The following is a 16,924-nucleotide window of genomic DNA, read 5'->3' as shown; positions in this document are numbered from 1 at the left end:
TCCACCCCTCAACATAGGAGAGCCAAGCGTAGCATCATAGAGGTGGACTCCAATAAATCAACCTTGCAAATGGCACCTGAAAAAAAATCCAACCCTACAAAGTGGAAGAATGTACTTCGCCAAATAGTCCAGAATTCGAGGAATGATCGATCTGGCACTAAAAGCTCACTTCATGTGAGCCATCCACGTGAAAGAGCAAAAAGAACGCAAGGAACAGACCAAAGTGCTCCCTCCTTATCGTCAGAGAGCGAGACTGAAGACGAAGAAAGTTTTCTAAACAAAGCATCTCCAAAGCAGAAAACAGGGGAAAACGGACAAGAGGCTGCTTCCAGAATTTCCACCAGGCAAATACTGAGCTATGTGCAAACATGCAAGCAGCAGTCGGTTCGATGCTAACAATAACTCTAGCACCATTCCTCAAGCTTTATGAAGCTCTCCACGAAAAGATCAAACCACCCTGCTGGCCCTAATGCAGTCTAAATTGATATATGTAGAAGCCTACCTTTAAACCACAAACGAAAGGAGAGCTAGAGAAAAAGATTTGGAAAATGTTATATTCAAGACTCTCATTGATCTGATGGAGGACGCACGAGAAGACAAAATATCTGTTTTACATTGTTTCAGTGCTACCATCAATCTCTTACAAACTGAAACCAATAAACAAAGCAACACGACCCAAGAAAAAAGCACTTCTATGGAACGTAATCAGTAGCATCAGCCCATGGAGCGAGAGCTCGCAAGAGGAAAAGAGGTGGCAAGTCCATGCTTAAATCATACTGCGAGAGCGTCCAAAATATCGACGCAGATTAATTCAAGCGAGGAAGCTGCAGATACAAATCTATCAGTGCACATTGAGAACAGTCATGGAAAGCACCCTATTATGATCAATACTTTAACAGGTCATGTAGAGGAGAAAGAAATCTCTAAACAAAATAAAGATCTGTTCCCGCTATTCAACACAGAGAATTTAAATGACTCAAAATAGAAAGACCTGGGAGCTAGAAAAAAAAGACCAGATAATTAAAAAAAAGATTCAACCTGAGAATCAAAATAAAAAGACCAAAAATGTGCCCAACTCGAAGGCGACATCAAATGATGCGTCACGCAATTTCATTCGGAACCTCAAACCATTTGAAACTAAGATAAAAGAAGCCAGGCAAAGTGAACTCCCAGACAAGAACAGGGCCCCTGAATCGAAGAAACAACATGAAGGAGCCTGACAATTCATCACAGCCATTACCATCAGGGAAGCTGACCTGAATGAATTTATTGATAGTAAACAAGCTTCCCCATTGCTCTTTTCAGTGCACAAGAACAACAGTTTGCTAGAGATGGAAAGTCAAGAAAATCAAGAGGAATCGCACACAGCCCGTGGAAAGATATACTAGAAGGTGTGTTTAGCAATACCTCCCTATTCGTAACGCTACAAGAAAAAAGAGCTCACTTGGAAGAAAAAAACAAATTAGAAACTAAACAACGCAAACTGCTTAATGCGATGATAGATCAATCAAAACAACAGAGAATACAACCAACAAAAAGCGAGCAGCCCGATGGAGAACAGAAACAAAGAGACTTTAAACGAGTAGCACCCGCTCTTTTTCACCACTTAGCAAGCCCCGCCCACCTGGTGCCTTCCTGCTTGCCGCTCTGTTTCCCTACTTAAGGAGTCCTCGAGCTGTTAAGCGATATTCAATCAACACTACAGCTAAGTCAATGCCTAGTCTGGGATGCTGAGGAAAACCCTTATTGATGTATTTTTATGTCCAGTTCAGTACTCTGGATGACAACCCTTATATAACACCCCCCTCTTAGAATCCCCCTGACCCCACTGAGCCAAGAAGTAGCTTTGGTTTGCAAATTAAAAGGTTTATTTGAAAATTTAAACAATATATATATATATATCACACTTCTATAAATAAATTGATAATGGATATTACACTTGTGAATATGAGCAGTAATCAGCAAGAGGTAACTTATGAATAGGAACAGAAGAATAAGGTGGGAAAGAATGCTTTATATGGTTCAAGGAAACGCAATGATGAATGAAATGCAGTACAGAAAATAAACTGATATGGTTTCACAAGAAATAATGTGTTCACTTTTCCCCTGGTGGCAATTCACCCCCCTATATGCAATGCAAGGAGATGGAAATAACACACACAGTCTTCAGGAATACAATCAAATACAATATGGAATTCAGTTCCCCCCCAGCAAGCTTAGAGGAAACAGGCAGAATTTTGAAACACAGGCCCAAAATGATTTTAAATGTGATGGCAATGGATGGGAAAATGTGCTAACTGATTTTAATTCCCTCTAGAGATTCAGGGTGAGTGAGAGATGCTTGTTGGTATTAGTTCAGGCTCACTTTAGCAATGCTCTATGAGTTATTACCAGGTTGCAAACGGATTTTTAACAAAGGAAAGAATGGAGCTGCTATTTTGACAAGTGGAGAAATTGAGCCAAAATCGCAAATCGCGGTAAATTTTGCGAGTGCGTAAAACAAATGAAAGTTACATTTCGTTCCTAGCCCAAACTGTTCCAGAGATACGGACGATTTAATAAAGGTCGATTTTCGGATTTAAAGTAAAACTCAAAATGACAGGTGACAGCTTGCAGCTGCAGAATTGACAGGTCACAGTTGTGCAGCTTTAAAAATGACAGATGACACGATTTCTAGGAGGCAGTTCTACTTAGGTTAAAATAGCTTGAATTAGATTATTTTAACTAAGAGATTGGTTCTGCACAGTTCTGCTAGGTACTCACAATTTAAATTTGAACTAGGCCTCGTCACGGATCTGGTCAACACGTCCGGTGGCGGTTCTGTCTGCTCGGCGGGTCAATCAGGCACCGGTTCTGCTCACAGCGATCCGGATCTCTGGTTCTGCTCACAGCGGTCTGGGTCAGCTCTGTTCTGCTGGTCTAGCCTCTCTGGATACAGCGGCCTCTGGTTCTGGATACTGCTCTGCTTTCCGGTCCGGATCAAGTGGATTCTGGATGTAACACTGCTTTCTGGGTACTGGCAAAAGTTCTTGGCAAAAGAATTCAGACAGCTCGCCCAGCTGTGGAATAGTTTGCAAATGATTTTAAGGATGCTGAGGCCTGCTGAGAAGAGTTCTCAGTTTGTGGGTTTAGGCCCTTGCTTTAAGTTCTGAAGTAAATTTCTGGTCTCTGAAGATTGATGGATGTGAAGTCTGGAGTCTCCCTGCAGAGCGTCCCGCAGAAAATGGAATTGAATGTCTCTACCTGTCCCAGCAGTCTCTTTTTATGTCTTTTGGAAGTGGGTGTGTGCGTGGCATAACTGAGCCTGCCCCTCTCTACTTGTCATTGGCCCAATTCTCCCCTCTCCCATGATTGGGGGAAGGAAATGTGAGTCAGAGTGATGAGGTCTGTTTATGGGTCAGAGGATCCTCCCCAGGTCAATTTGCCCACAAATCTATATTTGATTCAAATACATATTTCCCAGATACACAATTTGTTGAAATTACATGTACACATTATATATTCCTTATGGTCCATGCTTGTCCGCCTCTGATCTTCCTGGGGGCTTGCATTCAAAAATGACAACATTTTGCGCTTTTTGACTGGTTTACCAATATCGGACATTTACCAAAAATTACACACATGTGCGCAAGGAGTATGGACATTAATTGATGAAGTGTCAGATTTTTAACATACAGACATTTGGAGTGAGACCCTATTTTCCGCTAGCAACCCCCCAGAATACACCACAGGGTCCTAACGCCTCTTAAAACGTGCACAGAAAAATCACAAGAATAATGATATTACTTATATAATTCTGACAAGTCCGCACTATGAGTTATCTATCTTTTTAAAATTATGCTCTGGCCCAGATGGGTGTGGTTTAGGTTCCAAAGCACATGGGGGAAGCTTCTGTCTGCCCCCGCCTCCAGCTCGGGTGGCTCCCAGACGCACTTCTCCTCCCACTTCTCCCAAGAGGAAGCCACTTTATGGCCCCCCCAATATAACATTTGCCTGAGTCCATTGTTCAGTTTCTTGCAGTCCCCAGGTAATTCAATCAGAGAGGTGTCAACTCCTTTTGGTGGGGAAGCAGGATGCAGCTAGGCCTGGGAAGAGTGGCTGAGCAGGTTTCTCCTGTTGGGGGTAGTTGTCAGGCAGAATTCAGCTAAATCTCACTTTAGTTCCCAGTTTAAATCAAACTTACAATTTTTACCTATACATTAAATAATTACTTCCTTCAAGTCATTTCAGAATATAGTTCTACATTGTATCCACCTCTTAGCAAGTCTTTCCTTGGTCTGGTTTGGGTTCCTCTGTTCAGTTTTACACAAAAGTCTGGTGGTTTTAAAATGCCGGCTTTCTGATAGTGGTGAGTACCGGTATTGCAACCATTTTTGGGATTAAGAAAATGAATTCCCCACAGTTCTGAGTTGCTTTTTGGCAATCAGCATTGCCATTCCCAATGGTTTCAGGCTACTGTGTGTGTAGCCCAATGGTGGTTTTAGGCAGTGCCCTCCTGTGCTCACAACATAGGCAAAAATGGGTGGCAGCCTATTCTTCATGTTTTCCCTGTGCACTCTCTGGGGAGTTCTGCCCATCATGATGTTTTCCATGCCAGTACTGCACAGTTTTATGGTAGGGCTTGGATGCATGGGTAAAAACATCCCACAAGCCCCCCCTCTTGCGATGGTCATTCTGTCCTTTCACTGATGGAACTCGCAAGATCTGGGATGTTCGCCTCCTCTTCTTCCAATTCCATAGATGGCACAGTTCAGCATCTTTTCCTCCCTCCAGTCGATCAATCAGTTCTCCTAGCTGGTCCTGATGGGAGGATTGGGTGGTACCCCGGGCCCCTCGGATCTTCGCTCCCGGTCCCCAGGTCGCCTTCCGTGGTCAGTCTCCATGTTTTCTTTCTCCTAGGACGACAAAGGAAAGCGGCAATACCTATTCATAGACATTTCTCCCCCACTATTGATATAGTGGGGCGACATATACATTTTATACTTTAATAGACGTAGCATTCCAATTTTTAAAAACAAGATATAATTCAGAGACAGTGGCTTACAAGCGTCATAATATTTTAGAGACTACATATGGGATATTTTAGGGTTGGAACTGAATTACTCTGGAGCGGCCCCCTCTGGTATTGCAGAGGACTCCTCTAGTTGCTGCAGAGTGTGCCTGGGATGGCAACACTTCAGCTGATTAATATGGACCCACTTATCTTCCCCTTCTGCCAAATTACCTTTGGGGATGCGGATTTTGTAGGCAACAGGGGAGATCTTGTCTATAATTTCAAAGGGTCCCTTCCATGTAGGCAAACAGTTTTGCTATTTGGCCTGGTTCCTTTGGAAATTGTATAGATAGACCCGGTCTCCCACATCATATTCCTTCCTGGTGGTTTTCAAATCATAGTGCGTTTTCATACTCTCAGCTGATCTTTCTAGATTCCGCTGAGCATAGGCAAAAGCATGTTGGAGGTGTTTCCTTAAATTCTCCACATACTCATGAGTTGTGGAGGCATTTATCAGTGTCTGCTCTTGGGTCCTGTAGAGCAAATGCTGGGGAAGCACCATCTTGCATCCGGTCATCAACTCAAATGGTGACATTTTAGTTGCAGATGAAGGGGTAGATCTGATGGCCATTAGGACCAGAGGTAATCGGATATCCCAACTTGGCCCAGAATCTGCCACAAATTTTTTTAATATGCTCACAATGGTTCGGTTGTATCTCTCCACTGCTCCAGAAGAAGCTGGCCTGTAAGCAATGTGTAGCTTCCTTTTAACCCCCAGTATCTCCCACATCTTTGTCATTACTTCACTGGTGAAGTGGCTACCTCTGTCTGACTTAATCCTTTGAGGTAGACCAAAATGGGAAAAGATGCGGTTAATCATCAGGGCAGCTGCTGTTTCTGCCTTGCAGTTTGGGGCCGGGAGACATTCCACCCACTTGGTAAACAAGTATGTAACGGTCAACATGTACTTGTTTCCTCTAGACGAGCGAATTACAGGGCCTACAAAGTCGATTTGCAAATCTGACCATGGCAGTGTCATCCCCCTCTTTTGGAGAGGCGCATGGTGTGTGAGGGATGATGGCTGAAACTGTGCACACACAAGGCACCCCTTCAAGTATTGGTCGAGGTCCTGCCCCATGTGTGGCCAGTATGCAACCTCTCTTAAGATTTCCAGTGTTGTGTGAAACCCCCTATGACCGGCGGTGGCCGCATCATGGGCGTGACTTAACATAACAAAAGTATAAAGATGATTGCGTTTGTTAGTTTTTAATCTGCTCTGCATTTAACAAGTTTTGTAAATTTTGTATTTCTACTGTTATATAAGAATATGTATTTGTAAAGGTTCATGTGAGCCAAACACAAATAAATAAAAAATAAAAAGTAAAAAAAGCATTATTGCTTGATCCAAAAGTGTATGTCCGCTTGTAAAGAACACCACTGCTGGATTTACTTTGTAGAGAGCACTGTTGCTTCATTTACTCGATCCCCCATTCTAAAGAGCACTGCTGCTTGATTTACGGAATCCCCTTTGTATAGAGTATCATTGCTTGGTTTAGTGGATGTCCCCCTGTACAGAGCACCATTGCTAGATTTACTGGATCTCACCTTGTAGAGCGCACTGTTGCTTGATTCACAGGACCCCTTTCTTGCAGAGAGCACTGTTGCCTCATTTCCTGAATCTGCCATTGTAGGGAGCTCTGCTGCCTTATTCACAGGACCCCTTCCTTGCAGAGAACACTGTTGCCTCATTTCCTGAATCTGCCATTTCACAGAGCTCTGCTGCTTGATTCACAGGACCCCTTCCTTGCAGAGAGCACTGTTGCCTCATTTCCTGAATCTCCCATTATAGAGAACTCTGCTGCCTGATTCACAGGACCCCTTCCTTGCAGAGAGCACTGTTGCCTCATTTCCTGAATCTGCCATTGCAGAGAGCTCTGCTGCTTGATTCACTGGACCCCTTCCTTGCAGAGAGCAATGTTGCCTCTTTTCCTGAATCTGCCATTGTGGAGAGCTCTGCTGCTTGATTCACCTGACCCCTTCCTTGCAGAGAGCACTGTTGCCTCTTTTCCTGAATCTGCCATTGTGGAGAGCTCTGCTGCTTGATTCACTGGACCCCTTCCTTGCAGAGAGCACTGTTGCCTCATTTCCTGACCCCTTCCCTGCAGAGAGCACTGTTGCCTCATTTCCTGAATCTGCCATTGTAGAGAGCTCAGCTGCTTGATTCACTGGACCCCTTCATTGCGGAGAGCGCTGTTGCCTCATTTCCTGAATCTCCCATAGTAGAGAGCTCTGCTGCTTGATTCACTGGACCCCTTCCTTGCGGAGAGCACTGTTGCCTCATTTCCTGAATCTCCCATAATAGAGAGCTCTGCTGCTTGATTCACTGGACCCCTTCCTTGCGGAGAGCACTGTTGCCTCATTTCCTGAATCACCCATTGTAGAGAGCTCTGCTGCTTGATTCACTGGACCCCTTCCTTACGGAGAGCACTGTTGCCTCATTTCCTGAATCTGCCATTGTAGAGTGCTCTGCTGCTTGATTCACTGGACCCCTTCCTTGCAGAGAGCACTGTTGCCTCTTTTCCTGAATCTGCCATAGTAGAGAGCTCTGCTGCTTGATTCACTGGACCCCTTCCTTGCGGAGAGCACTGGTGCCTCATTTCCTGAATTTGCCATTGTAGAGAGCTCAGCTGCTTGATTCACTGGCCCCCTTCCTTGCAGAGAGCACTGTTGCCTCTTTTCCTGAATCTGCCATAGTAGAGAGCTCTGCTGCTTGATTCACTGGCCCCCTCCTTGCAGAGAGCACTGTTTCCTCTTTTCCTGAATCTGCCATTGTTGCCTCCTGAATCTGCAATTGTAGGGAGCTCTGCTGCTTGATTCACTGGACCCCTTCGTTGCAGAGAGCAGGGTCCGTCCTTGCAGAGAGCACTGTTGCCTCTTTTCCTGAATATGCCACTGTTGCCTCCTGAATCTGTCATTGTAGGGAGCTCTGCTGCTTGATTCACTGGACCCCTTCCTTGCAGAGAGCACTGTTGCCTCTTTTCCTGAATCTGCCATAGTAGAGAGCTCTGCTGCTTGATTCACTGGACCCCTTCCTTGCGGAGAGCACTGTTGCCTCATTTCCTGAATCTGCCATTGTAGAGAGCCCTGCTGCTTAATTCACTGGACCCCTTCCTTGCAGAGAGCACTGTTGCCTCTTTTCCTGAATCTGCCATTGTAGGAGCCCTGCTGCTTGATTCACTGGACCCCTTCCTTGCAGAGAGCACTGTTGCTTCTTTTCCTGAATCTGCCATTGTAGGGAGACCTGCTGCTTAATTCACTGGACCCCTTCCCTGCAGAGAGCAGGGTCCTTCCTGGCAGAGAGCACTGTTGCCACATTTCCTGAATCTCCCATTGTAGAGAGCTCAGCTGCTTGATCCTTGCAAAGAGCACCGTTGCCTCATTTCCTGAATCTCCCATTGTATAGAGCACCGTTGCCTCATTTCCTGAATCTCCCATTGTATAGAGCTCAGCTGCTTGATTCACAGGGCCCCTTCCTTGCGGAGAGCACTCTTGCCTCATTTCCTGAATCTGCCATTGTAGAGAGCTCTGCTGCTTGATTCACTGGACCCCTTCCTTGCGGAGAGCACTGTTGCCTCATTTCCTGAATCTGCCATTGAAGAGAGCTCTGCTGCCTGATTCACAGGACCCCTTTCTTGCGGAGAGCACTGTTGCCTCATTTCCTGAATCTGCCATTGCAGGGAGCTCTGCTGCTTGATTCACTGGACCGCTTCCTTGCAGAGAGCACTGTTGCCTCATTTCCTGAATCTGCCATTTCAGGGAGGTCTGCTGCTTGATTCACAAGACCCCTTCCTTGCAGAGAGCACTGTTGCCTCATTTCCTGAATCTGCCATTGCGGAGAGCTCTGCTGCCTGATTCACAGGACCACTTTCTTGCAGAGAGCACTGTTGCCTCATTTCCTGAATCTGCCATTGCAGGGAGCTCTGCTGCTTGATTCACTGGACCCCTACCTTGCAGAGAGCACTGTTGCCTCATTTCCTGAATCTGCCATTGCAGAGAGCTCTGCTGCTTCATTCACTGGACCCCTTCCTTGCAGAGAGCACTGTTGCCTCATTTCCTGAATCTGCCATTGCAGAGAGCTCTGCTGCTTGTTTCACAGGACCCCTTCCTTGCAGAGAGCACTGTTGCCTCATTTCCTGAATCTCCCATTGCAGAGAGCTCTGCTGCTTGATTCACAGGACCGCTTCCTTGCAGAGAGCACTGTTGCCTCATTTCCTGAATCTCCCATTGCAGAGAGCTCTGCTGCTTGATTCACAGGACCGCTTCCTTTCACAGGACCGCTTCCTTGCAGAGAGCACTGTTGCCTCATTTCCTGAATCTCCCATTGCAGAGAGCTCTGCTGCTTGATTCACAGGACCGCTTCCTTGCAGAGAGCACTGTTGCCTCATTTCCTGAATCTCCCATTGCAGAGAGCTCTGCTGCTTGATTCACAGGATCGCTTCCTTTCACAGGACCGCTTCCTTGCAGAGAGCACTGTTGCCTCATTTCCTGAATCTCCCATTGCAGAGAGCTCTGCTGCTTGATTCACAGGACCGCTTCCTTGCAGAGAGCACTGTTGCCTCATTTCCTGAATCTCCCATTGCAGAGAGCTCTGCTGCTTGATTCACAGGATCGCTTCCTTTCACAGGACCGCTTCCTTGCAGAGAGCACTGTTGCCAGCTAGAATTAGGATTTGGAAACATGGTTTGACAAATGAAAATGTTCTTCTGTATATGAAGACCAGGCGTAGATTGATCCCTATCCTCAAAGCTGCCCAACACATAGTTCAAGTAATTTGTGGATCCCAGGCACTTACGCAACGGGGACACATTCCTAATGTCTGTTGTGCCCATTCTTGCCAAACTGGTAGAACGAAGCCGTAGACCATGAAGTAAATTCAGAGTATACTGTCCAAAAACCTTATTCATAATGACAATTAAATCCAAATCACACTGAAAACTGTGTAAACTGCCTACAATTGTAACCTCTAGCATTGTGCTGTTCTTGGTGACTAATGAAAGCAAGACATATTGATGTTGCCCTGATGGAAATAATGGTCACGTGGCATGCATGCAGTATGCTTTCCTGCTATGCATGATTTTTCCTGCTGTCCTCCTCCCTTTGCTGGAGCTGCTCTTTGTGCGGCCACACTGATAGGCTCACGTGCTGCTCCATGAAACTATAGCCATGGTCGAGTGTTTGGTAGGCCAAGCGGGTTGGTAAGGGACCGTCGCGCAAGTTATTAGGCTGAATTAAGGCAGCGTCATCACTATTGCCACCCTGGCCCTACGTCCGGGGTACAAATAGAGCTTCATTTTGTGTGAAAACGCAGACCACGGCAGCACGTGTGCAACTTCTGCTTCCACACAGAGCACTATAAGGCCCACGCACAGAAATGGCCACCAGGGAAACGCCACGATTGCTTTCCGCTAATCTTCATTACTCCAAGTCCTCATCTTCCTCATCCCAGTCAATACATTATGAGGGGCGTCGGCCCCAGACAGACCATTGTTTAACAGCTTAAAGGAAAAGTTTTTTTCCTTTTCTCCTTTGTAGCTCCAGCCACACCTGGAGGGTGGGCTATATGTATACCCAGTCCGTCCTCACCCCATTCTGCACACCTCAAGCCCAATCTTAGTTAAATGCACAAGCCTCAGGGGAGGGAGCAAGGAAAGAAGACTGGGACGAGGAAGATGAGGACTTGGAGCAATGAAGATTACCGGTAAGTAATAGGGGAATTACCTCCTCATTCCATCTTGCTCGTGCCAGTCTGTACTTTGAGGACCTAGCAAGCTCAACTTGAATTAAGAGAACCAGTTACTAGAGTGGCAACACAGACCATCGCCATTAATCTCGAGTGTAGGAATTGAAAAACACTGCAACCACCACCCAGAACCGTCAAACAAAAAGGGGACCTCCAGCCAGCCACTGCGTGGAAAATGTGCAAAGAGACCCACACGTGGGATAGGCACCCGTATCTAGAAAAATCTTGCCACTGTCCACCGTAGGCACAACAAAACAAACCGCTCAAAAAAGTCGTCCATGAAACTAACACCACAATAAGACAACATACCAGGCAGAGATCAAAAAACAAAAATATATGTCAATGGCAGGCATCACAACCACTGAGGCCCAGCAGGAAGAGAAAGAACACCCAAAACTTCCAGCCAAGAAGGGGTAACTCCACTATGTCCATTGCCAATTGAGACCATCGCCAACAGGCCACAGACCGTTCCCACCACATCATCAACTGAGACAGAAGAAAACTGACAAGACTGAGTTGCCCAAATGGCTAACTATCTTTATTGGGCTGACACTCCTCATAATGTATAGACTGGGATGAGGAATAGGAGGGTGAGGAATAATGACACACAGGCACAGGTGGTGCAGTCCTCCTTGAGTCTCAATGGGAGGCGCCTATGCGGTGGGGAGGATGGCATTAGTTGGAGGAGGAAGGACAGGTAGGTAGAAGTGCCATGTGGGTGGGCTGCTGCTGGAGGGGAGGGGTGTTTTAGCAGAGTGGGTGGTATGGGTGGTTGTGAAAGGCCAAGCAGCCCATCAGGTTGTGCAAAACACATGCATGTACCTGTAGGTAATGTGCATGAAACCGGGCAACATGATTGGCTGCCTGATCGCTGCTGGTTGCTAATTCAGCCTCCCATTGCTTGCCTAATTGGCTTTTGGGATCAACTGGTTCTCATCTCCCCTCTATAACAGCTTAGATAATTAAGATAATTAAACCAAAAGAGTTGCACTAGGGGCCGTGACAAGTCAGTAGGGCAGAGCGCAGTCAATGGCCCCCCAATCTGCTATGCAAATAGCAGGCAGGTGCTCCCGGGTGCCCTTCCTCCATGTCTACAGCAGCTAGCCAGGAGGAGAGATGTCCACACCTTGGAGTGAAATGCTCAGACTACTTACCGTTAATCTTCATCACTCCTCGTCCTACTCTATGAAGCCGCTCCGCCTTCTGACAGAACCCCTTCTCAAAGATTCTTCTTTTTTTAGCCCCTCCCCAAATAGCCGGGGGCATAAAGCACCTGACCAATCCCAAAATCCAGCTGTCTAAACCAAAGGAACTAAGATGATCGTACCACCGGGGAGGGAGTCAGTGCTGTGTCAGTCAGTGCTGTGACAAAGAAGAGCATGACTAGGAGTAATAAAGATTACCCAACTGTAATCCGAGCATAACCTCCACATCCCCCTTCCTCATCACTGTACTTACTCTATGAAGCATACCAAAAACTTAAAGATCAGACCCACAAAATACTTGGACTGCAAAGGAATGACCTCTACCAAGCATAACGGGAGCTGTAGCCATCCCATGAGAGTCACAAGCATCCCCTCCCCCCCCCCCGCCCCATGCAAGAGAAAGGGAGGCGTGGAAGACATCCCTCACAGAGACCAACAGGAGAGGGGTCAGAATCCACGCGCAATGAACGGACCTGTATGCAGACCATTCAACAGACCTACAGCCCTAGGCTTGAACAGTCCAAACCCAGGACCCCCACATAAAATCCAGAGAAAGACCAGGGAGGAAAGCAACCGTAGGCCAACTCTCATCTTGCCGAGCCCCGAGGAGCAACCGAGCAAGACATGGCCCCAGCACTCCCCACTACATGAAAGGGAAACAACCACAACCCTATTGCCAGAGCTAGATGATCAGAAAGAGTCTTCCAGAAGGACCCCGACCCAAGAACACTCCACTGACATCTGCTGAGCGGTCCAAGAGAGGAACTCCCCAACTGTTGAAAGGGGGAACCGAAGGGATTCAAAGTGCTGCCAGGGTCGGGGGTGACGATTGAGCACCAGGGCTTGTACCCCCCAAAGAAGCAGGAAAGAAGGCCAGGGCTCCTAAGACTTGGACCCCCCACTATGATCTATGTCCAATGAACTAGGCTCACTGGTGAGAGAAAAGCCCTCAAACGAAGGGGTCATGCTGACTACCTGCTACCCAATGTCCTGTGCCTCAAAGATAACCAAGCTATCTAGCCCACCCAACTGCAGTCCCTAGAGGCGCTTCTCAGGTGGGCTGAAGAAGCAGCCATTGAAGCTGGAAGAACCCGGTGCCAAAGTGCTCGGATTCAGACCCCCATCCACAACTTCTAGCATGTCGCTGAAGCAGACCCCGCTGGATACTACAGAACGGAAAGATCGGAGGTGGGGGGCTAAGGATGCCATAGCCTGATTCAGAGAACAGGCGCTGCAAAGCCACTCAAAGAACGCTGGACCAAGCCCATCAGCATTTATTTTAAAATCTTTTTTATTGACATACGTAATCCCAAAGCAAAAAACCATAGTATAAGTGATCCATCAACAGTGTGAATAAGTTATGTTTTACATAGTGTATGAAAACAAATCAAAACAGGAAACAAACATTTGACAAAAACCTGGCATCTAGGCGCTTATAGGTCAGTGGTTAGCCAGGGATTAGCTATCATTCACAGTGTCTCCGTAGTCCATGAGCGGTCCTCATAACGATCCCATTTGAAACAGATGAGCAACTGAGGTCATGCAAGGAGGTTACCCACAGATAGGGGCTTAGACTCATATAGGAACAATGAGCATAGTGGCTTTACAATCACTGGGGTTTGTCATCTGATGGATGGAACAACGCCAGTAGGAGGGAGTTCCATGCCGCAATATTATCTGTGGTCTCCCTAACCCCGGCTCTCTGGGCCCGGTGCCCCGCAGTTGTTTCTCCTCGCTCCATCTCACAAAGTCCTTATGCCACAAACCCTTTGACCTCCAGGCCATTGCTATGCGCTGCTTAGCCAATATGCATGCCAGATCCATACATTTATGCACATGTCTGTATTTTTCAGGCCTGGGGTATGCCCCTAACAAGTATTTTGCCGGCTCCCATCCATAGCGCGTGACCCCCGCCTTACCACAAGCTACTTTAACCTGATACCAAAAGGCTTGCACCTGCGTGCCGTTCCAAACATATGAATCGTGTATGCCCCGTTCACACCACACCATGAACAGGCATACGACACACAAGGGTTGAATCTACCAATTGTGTTGGGTGTCATGTATGATATGATATGATATGGCATTGATAACACGCCTCTACACAAGTGTTTCAAGGCGCGACGCGGTAAGGGAGGGGGAACAGAGGGAAGACAGACAAGGGTTGAATCTATCAATTGTGTTGGGTGTCATGTATGATATGATATGATATGGCATTGATAACACGCCTCTACACAAGTGTTTCAAGGCGCGACGCGGTAAGGGAGGGGGAACAGAGGGAAGACAGACAAGGGTTGAATCTACCAATTGTGTTGGGTGTCATGTATGATATGATATGATATGGCATTGATAACACGCCTCTACACAAGTGTTTCAAGGCGCGACGCGGTAAGGGAGGGGGAACAGAGGGAAGACAGACAAGGGTTGAATCTACCAATTGTGTTGGGTGTCATGTATGATATGATATGATATGGCATTGATAACACGCCTCTACACAAGTGTTTCAAGGCGCGACGCGGTAAGGGAGGGGGAACAGAGGGAAGACAGACAAGGGTTGAATCTACCAATTGTGTTGGGTGTCATGTATGATATGATATGATATGGCATTGATAACACGCCTCTACACAAGTGTTTCAAGGCGCGACGCGGTAAGGGAGGGGGAACAGAGGGAAGACAGACAAGGGTTGAATCTACCAATTGTGTTGGGTGTCATGTATGATATGATATGATATGGCATTGATAACACGCCTCTACACAAGTGTTTCAAGGCGCGACGCGGTAAGGGAGGGGGAACAGAGGGAAGACAGACAAGGGTTGAATCTACCAATTGTGTTGGGTGTCATGTATGATATGATATGATATGGCATTGATAACACGCCTCTACACAAGTGTTTCAAGGCGCGACGCGGTAAGGGAGGGGGAACAGAGGGAAGACAGACAAGGGTTGAATCTACCAATTGTGTTGGGTGTCATGTATGATATGATATGATATGGCATTGATAACACGCCTCTACACAAGTGTTTCAAGGCGCGACGCGGTAAGGGAGGGGGAACAGAGGGAAGACAGACAAGGGTTGAATCTACCAATTGTGTTGGGTGTCATGTATGATATGATATGATATGGCATTGATAACACGCCTCTACACAAGTGTTTCAAGGCGTGAAGGTTCTGTGAATAAAATTCAATTGTAAGAGGCAAAATCGAGCATTGCGTGAGACCCTTTTGACAAAGAGAAAGGCAGCGTTCCACTGGGCATCATTCAACTCCTGCCCCAAATCCATCTCCTCATTATAAGTGTGCCGGGTGGGTGCCCTCCCTCCCGCCCGGCAGGTCAGACCAGGCGGGCGGGACGGCACCGGCACGCAGTGTTTTCACTGATGTACCTGCACCGTTAGCACTGTAGGACTCTATGGGAATGGGGACTAACAAAATTACCGGCGCCTGACTGTCCAGCAACCGGACTTCAAATGGCCCGGTGGCGCCCAGAAGTCCGATGCCAGTAATTCATTCCGAGTCCAGTGGCAACCCGCCAGTAGCACCGGCAGGGTTACCACCGGACTCGGAATGAGGCCCTTTGAGTCTTATATTCCGTAGCCCAAACCTGCCTCCCAAGATTAACCACCAGTGTCTGGTGGCCGCCACAACTATCCGCCACCCATAGGGCCTCTTTCAGTAACGCCGGATGGATGAGTTCTTGCAGCAACCCTAGTTCCATAGTAGGGTCATCCGATAGCCAGCATGCCACATATTGCAGTTGTGCTGGCAAGTAATAAAGTTCCAGATGCGGGAGCTGCACTACCCCGTCCCCAAATGGCATACATAGAGTGGTCAGGGTCATTTTCTGTCTGCTCTGGCCCCACAGGAACTCTCCAAGCATAGTGTCCAGTCGATGAAAGAAGCCAGCAGGTATTTAATAGTGTACATTTGCAAAAGGGCACAGCAGTCATGGTAATACTATAATTCTCACTAATGTGATCCGTCCCAAAAGAGACAGTGGTAATCTCCCCGAGAATATCATGGATTGCTTCACCCCCTCCACCACCCTGACGGTATTCCTGGTGTGCATGTGTTCTGGCGTATGGGCTACATTTATCCCCAGTTATCGAAACGTGTTAACCTCCCATTGCAACCCTAGGTCGGGTAAATCCCGGGTGTCATATTGCAGTAGCCCCCCGCAGGGGGAATAGGCATGGTTTTTGTTTGTGTTAGGACTCACAGCTGGGATGCAAACGCAACTAGAGCACCGGTTGCAAAACCCTGAGAGTTGCTGAAGAATTCTTCCCACAACTGTAACCTTCTGCTGTGTAAAAGTTACAGACAGAAGGATCAAATAGTTGGAAGAGGAGACACCCACACCCGTTGAGGCCAACTGGGACCAACAGAGAAGAAACCAGGATCAGTACTGTTGGTATTGGCGTATGACCAGAAGTATCAGAATACTAGAACTTCACCAACCTGAATGGCAACAGTCAGTGCTGACTTCACAGAAGGGTAGTGGAGGTATCCTCAGTGGGGTCCGGAGAATCCCTAATCAAGCAAGTACAAGAACAAAACAAGAACCTTTTGAGGAACCTAAGCATAAGTAGTCTCAAAGTACAATATACATGGAAGGGCAATGGTTCTTACCATTAGGTGTTTTGCAGTCTTTCTGTGATCCCAGGTTCAAAGGTCCAAAGCCCAACCCCGACGACACGAGGACGCCTGAGAGTATTTCCAGCAAGTCCCAATATCCACAGCCTAATCCGACGGCACGAGGACACCTAGGAGTGTAGCAAAAGGTCTCTAGTCTTTGATTCTCCAGAGCGGTTGATGTCGGAGGCGGGTCCCTGAGAAATAGGTTCCAAGGGTCCAAAGGAGTTGGTTAAGGAGGCTGGTATTTCTGCAGGTAGGGCGGCTAGTGGGTTCCTTGTGGAAGGATTGGTCCC

Source organism: Ambystoma mexicanum, chromosome 7q, assembly GCF_040938575.1.
Source record: "Ambystoma mexicanum isolate Mex_15411 chromosome 7q, UKY_AmexF1_1, whole genome shotgun sequence".
Classification (NCBI taxonomy): domain Eukaryota; kingdom Metazoa; phylum Chordata; class Amphibia; order Caudata; family Ambystomatidae; genus Ambystoma; species Ambystoma mexicanum.
Note: the sequence above shows the minus strand (reverse complement) of the source record.